At 40.1% G+C, this 18867-nt stretch overlaps 1 long non-coding RNA gene across 1 annotated transcript in view; it reads right to left on the reverse strand.

The window, feature by feature from the left end:
• Positions 1-14953: 14953 nt before the first annotated feature.
• The window catches only part of LOC144466497 (uncharacterized), a 31334-nt gene continuing 27420 nt past the window's right edge, over positions 14954-18867 (reverse strand). The window contains exon 3 of the long non-coding RNA XR_013493093.1: positions 14954-15892. This is a non-coding gene — a long non-coding RNA (uncharacterized LOC144466497). The remainder of the gene's footprint in view (positions 15893-18867) is intronic.

Consider the following 18867-nt stretch of genomic DNA (forward strand, 5'->3'; position numbering starts at 1 on the left):
CTCATAGCCACTTCAAGCTGTCGTTAGCAGCACCGCATCTTTAACTTACTAAACAGCTGTAGTTTGCAATTAAATCTATGAAGCACAAACATACAACAGAACTCAGATAAGATGAAAAGGAATAAAGCTTGGAAGAATAAATTAAACCAAAGGCAGGTTTATTAAAATACATCTTAGGTCATAACAAGTAACACAGCTCTACAGCTCAACATCAGCTATTCAAGGCCAACTTGCTGAAAACAACAACCTTATGGCTAGTCCCCTGCATGTGGGATTTAGGGCTGACCCAAAAAATTCGAAGATTTGAAGCTTCGTTCGATGGCACGGGATTCGATTGTGATTTTTTTTTTTTTTTTGGAATATTCTGCCTTTTTTTCTCCCGTTTTTTGGGGGGGACCTTGAACGCAACACTAATCATGCCGTCCGTTTACAGTTGTTTTTTTCCCCTTTAGCCATAGGGGGAAAAAAAACAGTTATCTGGTCTGATTCTCAAAGAACGAGAAGCAATGTCTGTTAGGCATTTAAGATTTCATGTTCCAGTTCCAGTTTGTGTTTTTAAGTGATTGATTGTTTTTGGTTGGTTGACAAATAAAGGCCGGCCCCATTAGGCCGAGTAAAGAAGTCATTTGGTCTGACTGTTGCATGAATTGCCTAAAAAAGTTTCACAGTAAATCAGAAAACAGGGATATTATTATTGCCACGGGTTATTTGAAATGGACAAAGGTATTCTTTACTGGTGAGTTAAGGGAGAATAGCTATCACGTAATTAAAAAAGAAAACATCTCCGACAAGGAAATAGCAATCGTGACGTGCAATGAATGGAGACCTATTATCCTGCTTGAACACAGACGACTAAATTCTTCCAAAAATGTGACTCAAAATAATGATACAACAGATTTTATTGATGTAAAATAATATGCTGATGGTGACATTTTCCACTGGTCTGCTGCGCTCTGAGTCTGGTGTCAGTGACACATGCTGCTTTGAGTTGCGCATCTGTCTGCTTGCGCTGCAGTGTGCCGAGGGTTTTAATTTTTAGTGTTAAATCAGAATTTAAACACTACTTATTAGCAACCAGAAGTGTTTTTTCGTTTGCGAATATTTTTATCTTAATTCTAGAGTTGCAAGAAACTACCTTTTCACCATAAATTGTTATTAACTTTTTTGGACTTTTTTTTCGCTCAGCACCCCCCCACACACCCGATGGTAGTCCGAGTGTGCCTACCTACACATCGTTGTTTGTAATAGTCGCAAGGAGGAAAATAAATGATACATTCATGGATACTTTTTGTCAAAGCTTGAATGCCAAGAAAATTTAATACTTCATAAAACTGCGATTAAGACTTTTTAATACGTTTTAAGGGCCTTAATTTTCCGACATTTGATTTATCAACTTTTAATACTTTTTAAGACCCCGCAGACACCCTGCTCATGTAGCCCCACAGTACAGATACACAATACAGTACCATAGACAGCAGTGAGCTCACAGTCAGTGGCAGCAGAGCTGCACCCTACCTTCGCTCAAACCCCAACGCTTCTACCAGATCATCAATGTTGGATTAAGCCATTCTTTCCTGCATCTGTATCTGTTTATCTGCTTCCTGCCTTAAAGCCTCAGTATACTTGAAATGAACAGCTTGTCAGACCTTCTAACAACATCTTAAACTTTGATGGTAGAATCAAGGGAAGGCTGTGTCAATCAATACATTACAATCATCATTACAATCATGCCCATTTTACACAGTGATTGGCCTTGCCTGGTGTAAACAGTAAAGGGGTTGAGCTTCTCTCTTAAGCTTGTTTTTGTTTTGCCTCTTTTTGCTCAAATGTGGCCTTTGGAACAGTATTACACTTTTGCCTGTAGATTCATTGTAGTACAACATATCCGCATATAACAGTTCATAGGTTATTTTACAAAAATGCACATACAAAAGTTTGTATGGTATCCAACTAATTAGTGCCCCACAAATGGCGTTGTTACATTACGTACTTTATGTAAAATTACACACTTAACGCCAAGTTTTGTAGGTTAGGGCTAGGTGGGTTAAGTTACCTCGGTTGGGTTTAAGGAAAGAAACATGGTTACATACTAAATGTAAAGTTACGTACCTACTTGAGATAAACTTTCGTAGGTTAGGTTTAGGCAGGTAAAGTTACGCAGGGTTAGGGTTAGGCACATAAAGTCATGTATGTTAGGTGTAGGCAAGTTCACTTACATAGGTTAGGTTTACTTAGCTTAAAGTTACAGGTTAGATTTAAGAACGCAGCGTTACATAGGTAAGGTTTAGGACAGTAAAGCTACAGATGTTAGGTTCAGGGAAAGAAACATGATGAGGACATACCTCAAAATAACACAGTTATTTGGTTTCACACGGGACACAATCACCATTCTCCTGGGAGAAAGTCCTGTTTCTATTTGGCCCATCCACTACACCAACCTTCGAGTTTTTTCTCTTTATACTTCTTTACTTCCATCAGTGCATTGGTCACATGATCGCAACCTTCCTGAATACGTGGATTATATACAAATTCTGGTGTATTGCTATTCGTAGGTATATATACAAACAGCACACAAGAACGGGCTGTGTAAGACTGAGTGTGTTTGAAGCATATTAAGACCATTAGCTCCATCACATTTGTTTAGTTTTTTTATTGTCTCCATCTTGCCAACCTGTCAGCTGTTTATCTGATCACTGATTCAAGTGACGGAAGGCTCCAAAATGGATGCAGTTCTGTTCATGCTACAATGTGTGTCCACATACATGTATGTATATGTAATGTGCACTTTGGAGTGCACATGGACAGTCCACTCAGGCTCATCTGGACACGGTCAGGGGCCAATGACAAAAATTTACACTGCATAGACCCTCATTGCTATTCAAGACTGTCCTCCCAAAACAAAGATAAAATTTGTGTTTTCAGCAAGGGATCTAAAATGACACACTCTGTTTTCACTTTAGTGAATGTGCCCTGTAGTGGCAGTAGTTCCTATAATCAAAGAAGGAATCGGGTGATATTAGAGCAACAATAAAACATCACATTTTAACATGGGAGACTGCTGTTCACTCAACCAATTAACCATTTATAAACCTTAATCAAGTGTTTTTTATTGTAACTATGATGACCTTGACAAAGTAACAGTGATGTGTAACAGTTTGGAGGGCACAGAAAAATAATACATCATATCTTGTCATTTAATTTGGAGGACTTGTTTGGCTATGCAGACATGAAATTTATAATTTGCCCTTAACTCTCCCTGCTCCATGTAAGTGCAGGCTTTTGGGTCCTCATCCTTGTTGCCCCATGCCGGAATGATGACATGAGGGCATGCAGCGCAGCAGAGGAGCACTTGACTGCTTGGAAAGTGGGGTTTTTGTCATTTTGGAGAGGTTTACGTAGGTGCACCTCCACCAATTAAAGTGATGAAAGTGTCAGAACATGGATGTGCTGTGTGCACTGTGCTGCTGACCTGCTCTGAGCAGGCAGACGGCACGAAATGCAGCCACTCTTGGCAACAAAATTGCAGCGTGCCACTGAATTGTTGAAGGCATACCCTCAGCAAAATCACCAAAATACCAAACCAGCATGAAAGGATATCAGAAAAATGAGTGCCTGCATGAAAACAGAGACCTGAAAGTCAGTGTTTTCATAATTTTAAATCCCAAGTTACATGACAAATGAATGTGCTCAGATTACAACATTCTAATCAGCAATAGTTCTGCAGTGACATAACTGTAATGCTTTTTAAGACCCTGACACATCAGTCAAGCCATTGAGCTCATCTGTGGCCATGAAAATATATATATATATATATATATATATATATATATATATATATATATATATATATATATAGTGTATATATATATATATAGTGTATATATATATATACACTATATATATATATATATATATATATACTATATATATATATATATATATATATATATATATATATATAGTATATATATATATATATACACTATATATATATATATATATATATATATATATATACTATATATATATATATACACTATATATATATATATATATATATATATATATATACTATATATATATATATATATATGTTGGGATTCACTAGACGATTTAAAGGCTTTATCCTCTGCATGCTCTTGGTCTTCAAACAAAGAGGGCTATGCGACACCCATCTCCACAGGAGGTCTCACCTCACACCTCAGTGAGACACAAGTCTCACAACTCGATTGGACAGTACTTTTACAGTGACATGTGACTCTGTGATGTCACAGGCATCTGTACAAGGTCTGCTCCCTCCAAGCCTTCTTTCTCTTCTTGTTCCAGCTGCTGTAGCAGCTGCACACCGCTCTCCGGCTGGGCTTGGAACAGCCCAGAGGCCTAGACCCTGGCTCCATAGCCCAAACCACTAAAGGGAGGGCAACTGGTCACAGACTCTGTTGCAAACACAAGGTTTTGCAACTAGCTTTCCGGCAACAAGGAACTAAGTGAGTTAGCACCCAGCGTCTAACTCTGCAAGGACCCCGGGCAACTGGTTTCCTCGGATCAGAACCTTTGGAACAAAGGACACAGCAAAGACTGCACCTGGAACCATCTTCCCAGCCTTCTTCTGCCGGCTAACAAAGCAGTACACCACCAAGTGACTCTTTCTCCTATCCACTCAAGGATCGGTAATGTAACAACTGGGCATAGCTTATCACAGCTTTACAGGCTAAGCAAGACTGTTTAACTTGTTGTATGTGATTTGATGCTGTTTACTGAGTATTGTTGTGATAGATTGCAGTTAGGTCACTGATTAGTTGGCTTCGCCAAAGCTCAGTGTTTAGTTTGCTCATACTGTTCACAAACAGATTCTTGCACACAACTAAACAATCTCTGCACTAATCCAGACCGTTTGCAACACATATCACATTCACATAGACTCATTAACAAGTAGGCTTTCAACAGAGCTACACCCAGGCATCTCAAGGTTCCCACTTCTTTTCCTTTGTCTTTGTCCTGACCACATGGTCAGACAAATACCTCCCCCTGAAGCCAGCCTTGATTCGGCCATTTTGGTAGTTTCTGTTGTCAGCCATTTTTGTTTTGTAGGCCAAACGGCTCCTTGATCACCACACCCGCCTTTGTTTTTCTTTCTCTTCTTTCTCTCTCACACACACACACAACACACATATACACACCAAGCTTGTATATAGTTAGTTAGAATTTGTGTGTTTTGGTTTGCTTTGCTAATTTGTGAATAAATATAATTCTTTGGAATCATGCCTGCTGTCTGTTTAATGTTGCACAAGGGTGAATGAATAGTCAACCTCTGCTACGTCAAGAACTCCAAAATCCTTCAGACGTTACTGTTAATTTTGGTTGTTGTCATTAATTTAATTATTAATCAAAACTCCAAATTAATAGTTTAGCCTATTTTATGAGACTGATATCTTTAACTGGCTATCATTTTTCCCTTTACGGGAATGGTGACCCACGAGGTGATTTAATGTTAATTAAGTCACATTATTTAACATAATTATTAATTATTAATAATAATTATTAATTATTTCCGATAGCCAATTAAATCCCAACATATTTGGTGCCTCTGTGTGAAACCTAGTGTGTTGACCCCAACATTTATGGTGCCGCGGAGTGAGGTAAATATATGTGTATATATGTGTATATATATATATATATATATATATATATATATGTATATATATATATATATATATATATATATATATATATATATATATATAGATATATATAGATATATATAGATAGATATATATAGATATGTATACATACATACACACACACACACACACACACATATATATATATATATATATATATATATATATATATATATGTATATATATATATATATATATATATATATATATATATATATATATATATATATATATATATATATATATATATATATATATATACATATATATATATACAGTACAGGCCAAAAGTTTGGACACACCTTCTCATTCAATGCGTTTTCTTTATTTTCATGACTATTTACATTGTAGATTCTCACTGAAGGCATCAAAACTATGAATGAACACATGTGGAGTTATGTACTTAACAAAAAAAGGTGAAATAACTGAAAACATGTTTTATATTCTAGTTTCTTCAAAATAGCCACCCTTTGCTCTGATTACTGCTTTGCACACTCTTGGCATTCTCTCCATGAGCTTCAAGAGGTAGTCACCTGAAATGGTTTCCACTTCACAGGTGTGCCTTATCAGGGTTAATTAGTGGAATTTCTTGCTTTATCAATGGGGTTGGGACCATCAGTTGTGTTGTGCAGAAGTCAGGTTAATACACAGCCGACAGCCCTATTGGACAACTGTTAAAATTCATATTATGGCAAGAACCAATCAGCTAACTAAAGAAAAACCAGTGGCCATCATTACTTTAAGAAATGAAGGTCAGTCAGTCCGGAAAATTGCAAAAACTTTAAATGTGTCCCCAAGTGGAGTCGCAAAAACCATCAAGCGCTACAACGAAACTGGCACACATGAGGACCGACCCAGGAAAGGAAGACCAAGAGTCGCCTCTGCTTCTGAGGATAAGTTCATCCGAGTCACCAGCCTCAGAAATCGCAAGTTAACAGCAGCTCAGATCAGAGACCAGATGAATGCCACACAGAGTTCTAGCAGCAGACCCATCTCTAGAACAACTGTTAAGAGGAGACTGCGCCAATCAGGCCTTCATGGTCAAATAGCTGCTAGGAAACCACTGCTAAGGAGAGGCAACAAGCAGAAGAGATTTGTTTGGGCCAAGAAACACAAGGAATGGACATTAGACCAGTGGAAATCTGTGCTTTGGTCTGATGAGTCCAAATTTGAGATCTTTGGTTCCAACCGCCGTGTCTTTGTGAGACGCAGAAAAGGTGAACGGATGGATTCCACATGCCTGGTTCCCACTGTGAAGCATGGAGGAGGAGGTGTGATGGTGTGGGGGTGTTTTGCTGGTGACACTGTTGGGGATTTATTCAAAATTGAAGGCACACTGAACCAGCATGGCTACCACAGCATCCTGCAGCGACATGCCATCCCATTCGGTTTGCGTTTAGTTGGACGATCATTTATTTTTCAACAGGACAATGACCCCAAACACACCTCCAGGCTGTGTAAGGGCTATTTGACCAAGAAGGAGAGTGATGGAGTGCTGCGGCAGATGACCTGGCCTCCACAGTCACCGGACCTGAACCCAATCGAGATGGTTTGGGGTGAGCTGGACCGCAGAGTGAAGGCAAAGGGGCCAACAAGTGCTAAACACCTCTGGGAACTCCTTCAAGACTGTTGGAAAACCATTTCAGGTGACTACCTCTTGAAGCTCATGGAGAGAATGCCAAGAGTGTGCAAAGCAGTAATCAGAGCAAAGGGTGGTTATTTTGAAGAAACTAGAATATAAAACATGTTTTCAGTTATTTCACCTTTTTTTGTTAAGTACATAACTCCACATGTGTTCATTCATAGTTTTGATGCCTTCAGTGAGAATCTACAATGTAAATAGTCATGAAAATAAAGAAAACGCATTGAATGAGAAGGTGTGTCCAAACTTTTGGCCTGTACTGTATATATATATATATATATATATATATATATATATATATATATATATGTATGTATGTATGTATGTATGTATGTGTGTGTGTGTGTATATATATATATATATATATATATATATAAATAAATGTACAGTGCCACGAATTAATTTCGTTTAATTCTGACAACTGCTTTATGGATTGCCTTGGATTTTTATTACAGATATTCATGGTCCCCAGAGGAAGACTCCTAATTATTTTGGTGATCCTCTCACTTATCATCTTCCACCACCATGAGTTAAACATTTGTGTTTTTAGTGATACATCTCAACAACTATTAAATGGTTTGACATGAGATTTTCTACGTACATTCATGTTCCCCTCAGGATACATTGCTGTCACTATCCATCATCAGGAAAAAAATTCAATTTGTCCAACACTTTGGTTTATGACCTGCAAAACATGACATTCCCATTATCCTCAGTTGCACTAGTGCAGGCTGCTCTCCTACACTGTTCATAGATATAACAAGTAATGTTCCTCAATTTGTATGTAACTCACGTAATCATAAGCCACTAATTTGAACAAGGCTGGGATCACATGACCAATGCACTGATGGGAGTAAAGAAGGTAATAGGCAGCTTGGGGTGGTGGATGGATCAAACAACACAGGACTTCCCCCAAGGAGACCAGTATCTTGAAGTGTGTGAAACCAAGTGAACTTTGAGTTATTTAAAGTACATCATCACCATGTTTCTTTTCCTGGGCCTAATGCACCTTAGTTACCATTAAGAATGTAACATCAGGCCCTGTGTCCACATAGCTCCTTTTTCTGGCGGAAAGGCCTGGAAAAAGCGCCGGTGACGACACCAGCGCCTCTTTGAAAAGTTCAGAGATTTTCAACTCAAAACGCTCGGAGCGGGCACACAAAAAAGGAGGAGAGCTAGGAAAAAAGACGCTGGGTGCAATGCCTTTTCCCTAGGTGGCCGCGGCCGCATGTGGCCGCAGACACTCTCTTCTCATTGGGAACAATTGAAAAAAGACACTGGCCTTCTTCTGGCGCTCAGAAAAAGGCGCTATGTGGACACAGGGCCTCATTAATTCTTTGGGTGCTAATTCATTAGATGTTAAACAAACTGTTGAATGTGCATTTTCCAACACACCTGGTCCGACCTGGTCACATATTGACGTTTGGACATGGACTTTCCACTTCCAGATATGATGTGCAAGGTACCCTGGGTGTGTTGGTTGTTGACATCCAAGGACACCGTGTCAAGTTCCACCTGTTAAATGCAATGTGTTCTTTCAAAATACACTTCTGTTTCCAAAGGACATTTACTGTTTACATACAGTGTCTTTAAAAATAAACGCACTATTATGGTACTACATCGCTAATTCATGTTTTTTTTTTTCCTTCAACAACTAACGCACGCTGTCACGTTTAGCCAATACACGCACATGACTGGGTTCAGGCAGCAAAAGTATGTGGTTGGGTTTAGGCTTTACACCACTCTTCCAAGTGAAAGTGTTTGTTGGACCCATCCATCACCCCTCCACCCACCCTACTCAGACTTTTGCCACCTTAACTTTTGTTCTTGTCCCGCTGTGTTTCCCCCTGACACCATTGTTAACAGCGACCAGCTGTGTACTATGCCAATGTTAAAGGACATCTTTTTCCTCTGTGTCTGGCGCTGGACGTCGCTGTCCAAGCCCCGCATTTCGATGACTTCGGAGTAAGACCAGGTTGGCGTTTTGATACACAAACCATTGTATAACTTGTGGCCCTCGTTTTTGAGGTGTGTCCTGCACTGTTGGCACCATTTGGCCCTTGTTGTCAGCTTTTTGGCCAACTGAGCATGTTTATTCAACAACAGAGCTTGTCATTTAGAGAAATCACACTGATAAGCTGTTAAGCTTAAGCAAATCTGTGCATGACAAGAGAAATGGAAGTGAGGAGGGCAAGCAAAAAACTTTAGCCTTGCCAAAAAACTTAGGTTTTGTGCTTGCCTTCCTCCAGCTGGTATGGAGAGTTATTTCCACTCATGCAGGCACAGAATGTATTCGTTAGGCGTCAGCTGTAGTCCTTGCACTGTGTTTTCAACTTCTTGGACCCAGACACAGGCCGTGTGAGTCGATGCAATGGTCAACTTTGTTGCTGCTAGGTCTTTGATATTGGTTTGGTGTGTCTGGGCCTTAAGTCTTCTCTTTGGACTGTAATAAATGAGTAGGGCACAAGCAGTAATCAATTTAAAATGTTTTCTAAAAATTATTTCTAATAATGTGACACGAAGAAATAAGTTAAGAACAAAATCATGAAGAAAAATGTATCAAAGGCCAAGGAATGCCAGATATATCAGTTGTATGAAGTATTTCTGTAAAAGCACATCAAAGAGCACTATCTGTAAGGCAATCAATGGGCTGGTCAGGACAGACTGCCCCCCTGTCTGCGGGCCATGTAAAGCTCAAACCCTGTTGGAACTGGCCCTATTCAAGCCCATCACTCCATTAAGCCTCTACATTCTTCTCATTATGACCATAGTTAGAAACCAATTAATTGAAGTGATTAAAGTGTTTCCTAACTCAAGAGAAGTTAAGAAGATTGAGGTCAAATAGTGTTAATTTATTTTACTGAATATTCTACTGGTGCCCCCTCATACACAAATTATCAAAAGTACCCTGCTGCCTATACACTGATTAATTCCTCAACCTTAATTGTTGTGTCTGGAATAGCTTAGGTTGGATGGACAAGGCTGTCCTTTACTTCACTCCGGTGTCTTGAAGTGACGTCGCTCACAGTGGAGAAATGTCACAAGCTAATCAGATGTCACATTTAACAGCAGAAGCTTATGAAGGCATGAGGTGCAGTGCGCTTAGAACAGAAAAAGCTATGTTAAGTGACAGAATCCAGCCTGCCCTAAGTGTTGTTGAGCAAATGTTGGTTCTCACCTGTTTATAAAAGGCAGTGTTTTATAGCTTGTGGAAAAAGATGTCTGTAGCCTGGCAGAATCTGAAATGATTTTTTTCTTTTTTTATGTGTGCCCCAGATTTAAGTGAATCATGCTCTCTAATTTTTTAATTTGTGTTCTCTAATGACTTAATGTCTGTAAATTAGTAATTTGTGTCAGCAGCAGGCTAGCAGCAGTATATTGGTATGGAGGTGCCAGCAAATACTAAATTCATTATTTTATACTGATATTTTTTAACATTATGGCATTCATTACATTGGTCCTACTCCCCTTGACACCATAGTTTTAATAGTATTTTGATCGTATTTATATTTGGCATTTTTTCAGCATTAGCCTTTCAGTGTATTTGAATTATTCAGTAATTACCTATATTGTAGTTTTCATCACTGGTGGTGGAGTCCACCATTCGAGCACTAAATTGCCTTTAAACCCACAAGGGACTGACATGAAACCATGCTGCATGTAATCCAGTGTTACTGTATGTAATTTGATATGATTTATATCAGCTTCACTGTTTACTTTTCACTATTCTACAGCTGTATCAGGGCTGGATTAAGTTACTGCTCATACAGACAAAATGTTTTATGCTGTTGATTCTTCCTTTTCAAAGTATTAAACTGGCAAAACATGGAGTAGCTGTTATTGTGAAGCAGTCACAGGAAACCAAAGGGGTGGCCAGGGTGGCATAGTCCCCATCTGAAATTAGATTGGAAGGTTTACTGAACGGGCCAATATGGTACTAGAACCTCTATATGAAATGTATGCTAACTATTATTGTTGGAATGCAAAACAACTACAAAGAGATGCAAAATGACCACAAAGAGTCAGTCTGGGTGTCTTGCTCCTATGTAGCAGGGAAAGTGGGCCTTTTACATGTTTGTGTCTATTTGAATTTGTTTACTATTGCCAAGAACCAGGGCACTGAATGATAGTCTCAACACATTTTTACTCATTGTATAAATGTGTCCCCCTCCTTTAAAACCATGCTCCAGTCTGGTCCCTTTTTCCAAAAATTTCTAAACCCACCTACTGTAGGAAATACAATGTATTTATCAAAGAGGTTAGTGCTGTCTGTGATTGCTCATCAAAACCAGTCTACAAAACAAGACAGCAGCAGTCATTTTAAACTACTTTGACAGTGGATTAAAGGCTGCACACCTTCAACCAGTAAACTTGCCAACTGCTATCACTGTGTCCTACTTTTGTGTGAGATGCACAGCACAGAATGTTATCAGAGCATAGCTGCTCAAGGCATGATAAAAAAGGCTTTATGAAAACCGCCTGAGTTTGTTTGGCTGCACTGTAAAACAGATACCACTTTCTCTTTTGTTGTATACCTTAAAAGTAGCTGTCCCAGAATTCTGGCACCTGCAGTATAAAACACACTGCCTATTACCACCAGTGGGTGTCGGCAAATCAGCTAGGACTTAAATCATAAGGATCATAACTTCAAGGCAACACATTTTTACTCCCAGCTCGTCAGATACCAACGCTTGTTCAGTGGCCCTGTACATCAAGCTGACACTCTGGTATGCCCCCAGTGGCAATTTTTGACACTCGGGGACAGTGTGTCAATTTACGCTTGACGCATGTATTGTGTCTTTTAAAAATACACTTACATTTTCACAGGTAATATACAGTTTCTGCTTGTTGAATGTATTTATGCTCTTTTCAAAACAAACAACTAAAAAACTTAACCTAAATACACGGTTAGGTTTGCCTATGTTTGTTACTAATGTAATGTAATGTAAGTGACATATGTCACTAGTGTAGTATGCTTCACATACTGGCACACTACATTGTTATTAGAATAACTTGACTGGCTTTTGGTTTTACACAGTAAATGAACAGGTGACTCCAGGGTGAAAGTCCAGAGTTTGTTTGACCCAGCTGTCCTACGTGGACATTCTTTCTCTTAATATTATGGCAGTTGCTCTGAGCATCAAAAAATTGCACCACAAGGTGCATCTCAAACAGATGCTAAAGGATGCCTCAGTGTAACAGTATCTTACGCCAAGGGCTACTGACCAAACATCGATATTTGGCAAGATGGGAGTGAGACCAGGTTGCTTTGAGCATGTAATAGCATTACTGTTTGTTCATATAATAATTTGGGGGATTAGTTTTGTGTCTTCTTTTTCCCAGTGGCACCTGGACGTGTCCTTCAAGTATTGATATACTGTTAAGTGCATTTGACCGCCAAATCATAAAGGAGTGTTTTTATTTTATTACAATCAACAAGTGCATCAAGGTTGAATTGTCATTATGATCATGTTTAAGGAGTTGTCTCTGAAAACTGAAGCAAAATTTGTTTCTCCACTGCCCCTGACAGGGTCATCGTCTGCATCCTCTCTTCCCATAATTTTTGATGCCTCTGCTTTTCATAGCCATTTGTTAGTCATTATTTAACCAGGATTTTGCTTTGTGAGACAGTAAAATGCCAATTTCCTCTCTTTTGTGGCCAGATACAATTCTAATGACACCGCTTTTTCAAAAAAGGCTTCACAGCCTTTTGAGGGCCACTTCTCCAGCCATTACAAGATGAATGATGTTGACCTCTCAGCATTAACTAAGGGCCTGCATTAATGACCAGTCTAACTTTTCTTAGTGCTTAAAAAAAACTGTCTATGAAAAGCTGCACAACTGCAAAATATCTTATGGCATTAATGATCATTTTCAATCTGGTTTTCAAAAATATCACAGAACTCCATCCAGCCTCACTACATTGATCCCCCTATTTTTACACAAGCCCAGTGCAACATTTTCTCAGAAAAGCAGAAATAAGTGACAGTTCCAAACATACCTCCTCCTGCGCTCAGTGAGTGAGACCTGGGAGTCCATAGCTTTGTTTGTATTTGTATTCTCTTTGTTTCCTGCTGCCTGCCTGCAGTCAGTATCGTGTTGCTCTCCTCCTTTTTCATGATAAGTTTCTCGACAATGATTTAACCTCCTCCACTGCACAAAGAAACAGGTTGGGACAAAAGGTTTTGGATTGCAGGGGATGTAGAGAAGAGACTTCAAGTTGTTTACCAAGCCCCAATGCTCTTTGAATGTTGATGGTTAATGTTTAGCAATTTCAAAAATATTCATTTCTGAATAGCAAGCTTGTCTTTGTTTAACACAGTTATATTGTTATCTACACCAGGCTTGGGTGGTATCTTTTTTTTCGCACCTTCATACCTTCCTGACATTTCTTCGGGGTATGCAGTATATGACATGATTTGTGTTAAAACAAACAAAACAAAAATAAAAAAGCTGAGCTACTGGCAGAAGTCATAAAGCATGTATGTCATTGTCCTGCCTAAAATGCTGTGTGTCGAATATGCAATTAGCCTACTTAGACAAGTCTGTTTAAATATGTATGGCCTATACAATAATGAATTGATAGGGAATGACCTGATGACACTTGTTGCTGCTGCGGATACAGACACATCAGTGGTTTTGTAATTGGAAGAAGTAATTTCAAGAATTACAGTCACATGTGGCAGTATTACCAAATGGGGACAGAGGCATTTTTCTTTTTTTAATCAGTCCTGTAACGTTATCCCCACCACTCACAGTCGCCATCTTTTTCCAGCTCAGCTGCCTGATCTACCAGTAGAGACTGATCTCTGGTGGCGTGTGTTCTGCACTACATACACCTCAATATTCTTCTATATCAGTTTAATAGGAAGAGGAGCACCTGTATTTTTGATAGTACTGAAAGTCATACCTTCGAGTTTTCTAAATACCCCTGTATACCCCAAGCCTACAGCACAATTACACCATAGTTGCAGGCAAAAGTTTAGCTAGTGTTCTACAGTATATTGGTGTACAAAATTATCTGTATATAATCATGCCAACAATAAGGGCAACAGGTAAAGCAACACACTCTCACTCCCAGCTTGTCAAATATCTCTGTTTAGTCAGTGGATTTTAATGTCTACATATGATGAGTTAGATATTCTCCTGCGTCTATTGTTGGCATTCCAGGATGCCGTGTCAATTTACGCCTATTACATGCATTGTGTGAAAATGTATGGTGTGTGGTGCAGTCTGCCCTTTCAGGACTTCCCAGCCCCTTAAAGCACATTGTTATTCAGCTGCAAAAGGATGCCTTTTTGTGTCAGTGTCTGATGCTGAAATCCATGACCAACTGACAGTATTTGACAACTTCGGAATGAGAACAGGTTGGGTAAAACCAGCCAAACCATGTGTTAAACTGACCTCAAATACATTTTGAAAATGAACAATGGTTTACACATCATGCACTTTGAAGTGTCACAGTCTACAAAACAATGAACCAAACAAAAGTTGGTTTTTTTCTAAACTGCTCTGTCCATTATTTTTGTCATTTCCACATCCTTCTTTTCTCAATACTACTGTATAAAGCACAATGGACTGAAAGTCAGTGAGAAAACACAAACTTATTTGTCAATTAAAAGGGCTTTTAATAAGGCAAATGCATTTGATCAATATTTGAAAACATAATGAAAAAGGAAAATACATTTTAAAAAATAGAAACTTAATATTTGTGCAGAATTAATATCTAAAGTAGGATTTTAATTTGGAAATTTGAGGTTGTGACATTTTGTCTTTGATAAGACTTTGAGCTGTAAATAAATATAGTACTTAGAAACAAAATATATAACAATTAAATTAAATACATCATAATCATAGGTTTTTACAATGAAACAGATAATACAATAATTAGTAATTTTCATCAAGAAAATAATTACAAAATTAAAGATATCCAATGTGTTCTTCTCATTTTGATGGGTTATTTAAACCATGGCCAATATTATTGTTAATGTTACTTTCAAAATATATTGCTCAACATATTAACATTGTACAACCATGTATAGCACACTTCATTCTAATGACATTTTACACCAATGTAGAGGGACTTAATAGCCTACATTGTTTTAACCTAACACAATGTTGCAGTTGTTTCATTAACAGTCTCCACGTAGCAGAAACTGTGCTTTAATGTTCCCGTCACAGGGCAATCATGTTATCACACAGAGACACACATACGCACTGACACACAAACAGTCTAACTCCAAGGCCAAGGCACAAACAGCTTATCCTACACAGTGTATTCCAGTGTATTCCCTTATCCAACACTTGTGTACATGAAAAACACTTTCCATGAACCCCGAGCACTAATTATAACATAGCAAAAAGTGTATTTATTTGTTTTGTTCACTCTGCTACAGCACCATACTTTCTGGCTGGTGTATAAGCTTCATGATCCCAATGCTCATGGAGTGGTTTTTGGAAGTGGGTTAGTTGTCAGACAGCTCTGAAAATCCCCAGCTTTTGGCTGCTCTTGACACTCCGGTTGAACCCGTCCTATTAACGCTGGATTACTGTGAAGAGGCCGTGTTTCCTTGACAAGGGAATAGAGCAGAACATTTGAGCAGGGATGATTTCATCTCGCAGTTTTTAATTGCTCCAGCATCCATTCATGCACTCTCAAGATGCGCCAAGCAGCTTTGCAGATTCCCAGGGAAAAAAGTCAAGGTTCAGCAGAAACGGGTGATACCAAATACTGGAGGTTTACGGCGGCAACATCAAAGTTTTATGGTCTCGGGATAAACTGATCCCTTTTCAGCCATAATGTGTTTTCTACAAACATCTGCCAAATCTTGCCGTTTCAAGGGAGCTTTTGTTGTCTTTGTATTCACAGAGCATTACAGATAATTTAAATCTGTGACTAAATGAGCTTTTTTCTAAAGTACAGTGATGATAGTAATCACTGAGCAGACAGAATAAAGTCAACATTAGCTTCTCTGCTGGTTGTAACTTACGGGGGAAAAACCAAATAGGCTGATTTTCCAGACGTTCCCTGCTACTAATGCTGCTATCATGGTGTGAATATTATTCATCATGTAAGATGTCCTGCTGAAGCAAGTGCAGCAGCTGATACTACAGAGTTTATATTAGAGGCTTGCTTTGAGAGAGAGTACTGTAGAATATTATCTCCTTCGTGGTTGTTTAGGTCTTAGTGTCATGGCTGCTGTCCAGGGTGCTGAATCTGGAGTTGTCCTGGGTGTTCCTCAACATCTGCTGTGCCAGTGGGCAGAAATCCTGCCAGTGGGGACTGATGGTCTGTAGTTATCTCTGACTGGTTAACCCTTTATTACGTGTCTCTCCTGTCACATTCATCCTATAGACTGAATCACCGTGTTTATTTACAATAACTTTCAGGTTGAAATTCCTCGCATCATGACATAAAATCAAACAGCGATGAGCAAATGCACCTTGCGTAGTGTTTAGCGACCTAAAAAGAGGCACAGAAAAAAAAAATCAATATCAGTTTAATTGTATACTATATTTAGAATATTTCCACCGCTTTATCCAAATATCAAAGCCACCAGACTACATCAACAAAAACAGACTTTTTACTTAGCAGAACACTGAGTTGCTGGTGTACCGCAGCCTTGATTGGTAAGTGTGTAAGAAAAAGTGGAGCAAATATAGTTTGCCTGTATGCACCCCTGACAACACCTGGGCATGCTCCTGATGAGTCCGTGGATAGTGTACTAGGGGATCTCCTCCCAGACCTTGATCAGGGCATTAGTAAGCTCCTGGACCGTCCGTGGCGGTACTCGGTGGCATTGGACGCACTGATACATAATGGCCTCTAGTTTTGCAGACCGGGCACCAACTGGGTGTTGCCAGGCGGATTTTGCAAGTTTGGCACACCGTGTGCGCTGGAGCAGCTACTCCTCTATCCCACCTCTGTCCCTCCTACCTGCGCAAGTCGGAAAGAGGGAGGAGAGAAGGCGTGGAGTGGGTTTTACACACATCACACCAATCAAATGAGCCCCTCTCCTTGCCCTTAAATGCACCGCGCGAAGGCGTAATGAGAGTTTACTCAATTCACCATGGCAGAAGAGAGCAGCAGCGTCAGACGGCCAAACTCCTCCCAGGAGGAAACTGATGTTTTGGTCCGGGAGGTCCAAGCTCGCTGTGTCCGAATATACGGAACTGCGAGACCTCCACGGGCTGATGATGCAAAGGTAGCCTGGGAGGAGGTCACCACAATTGTAAATCAATGTTGCGTTTCTCTCTTTCTCTCTCGCAGTCTCACTCTGTTTCTTTTCTTTTGGCTTTTCTAAGATGACAGATGCTGAATATATACTCCCTATCTGATGCTGTGGCTGTTTGTGGTTGGCTGAGAGGGATGTGAACTCATTAGTTTGCAGCTGTGTTAATCAAATCAGGTTGGGTTTCCATTACGCGTGCCAAACGTGCCAAATGGTGCCAATCCCCTTTGATCTGACATCAGATGTGACGGGACAGTCGATATAGAGATACATTTATGTGCTGATTGCAGATAGTTGCATTGAATAGTGATTTTTATTGCATTGTTAATGTGCCTGATATTCTGAAAACCTGCCTGTGAGGTTTTGGTGACGTGTGTGCACTGTCCGCCGGTCAGCCAAACTTCGGCTTACACCGGCTACGCTCCGCCTGCGCTGACAGTAGACCTGGTTTCAGTTGGCGAGCTTTTAGCGCACCTTCGGCGAAGCCTTTTGGCACAAAACTGTCACTGCGCCAAGCTGGATCTGTTGACACCTCCCCCTGCTGTGCCGCCACACCCATCTCAGCGCACCACGGTCTGCCAAACTACCAAACTGAGTGCGCCTCGGGTTGCGCTGCTCGAAACTAGCTCTGCGTGGGGTTCGCCACCCTGCGCCACCCTGCGCCGCGCCGGGAAACTAGAGCCCAATGTCTCATAGGTGCTCAATTAGATTGAGGCCAGGGGAACGAAAGGGCCAGTCAGACCAGGGTTAGGTCTGACAATCCCTCTGAGGAATTCCTCCCAGTACCTAACAGCAGTCAGGGTACTGTTGGCTATGACATAGAGGTCTGTGCGACCCTCCAAGAATATGCCTCTCCAAATAATCACTGACCCACCGCCAAACCGGTCATGCTGGATGATGTTACAGGCAGCATAACGTTCACCATGACATCTCCAGACTCTTTCAAGCCTGTCACATGTGCTCAGTGTGAACCTGCTCTCATCTGTGAAGAGAACGAGGCACCAATGGTAGACCTGCCAATTCTGGTGTTCTGTGGCGAATGGCAATTGAGCTGCATGGTGCTGGGCTGTGACAACAGGTCCCACTAAAGGACGTCGGGCCCTCATGCCACTTTCATGGAGTCTGTTTCTGACAGTTTGGTGACAAACATGCACACCAGTAGCCTGCTGGAGGTCAGCTCTGGCATTGCTCCTCCTGTTCCTCCTTGCACAAAGGAGTAGATACCGGTCCTGCTGCTGGGTTGATGCCCGTCTACAGCCCTGTCCAGCTCTCCTCGTGTAACGGTGGGTCTCCTGGTATCTCCTCCATGCTC

The sequence above is a fragment of the Epinephelus lanceolatus genome, chromosome 13 (genome assembly GCF_041903045.1).
Source record: "Epinephelus lanceolatus isolate andai-2023 chromosome 13, ASM4190304v1, whole genome shotgun sequence".
Taxonomy (NCBI): Eukaryota; Metazoa; Chordata; class Actinopteri; order Perciformes; family Serranidae; genus Epinephelus; species Epinephelus lanceolatus.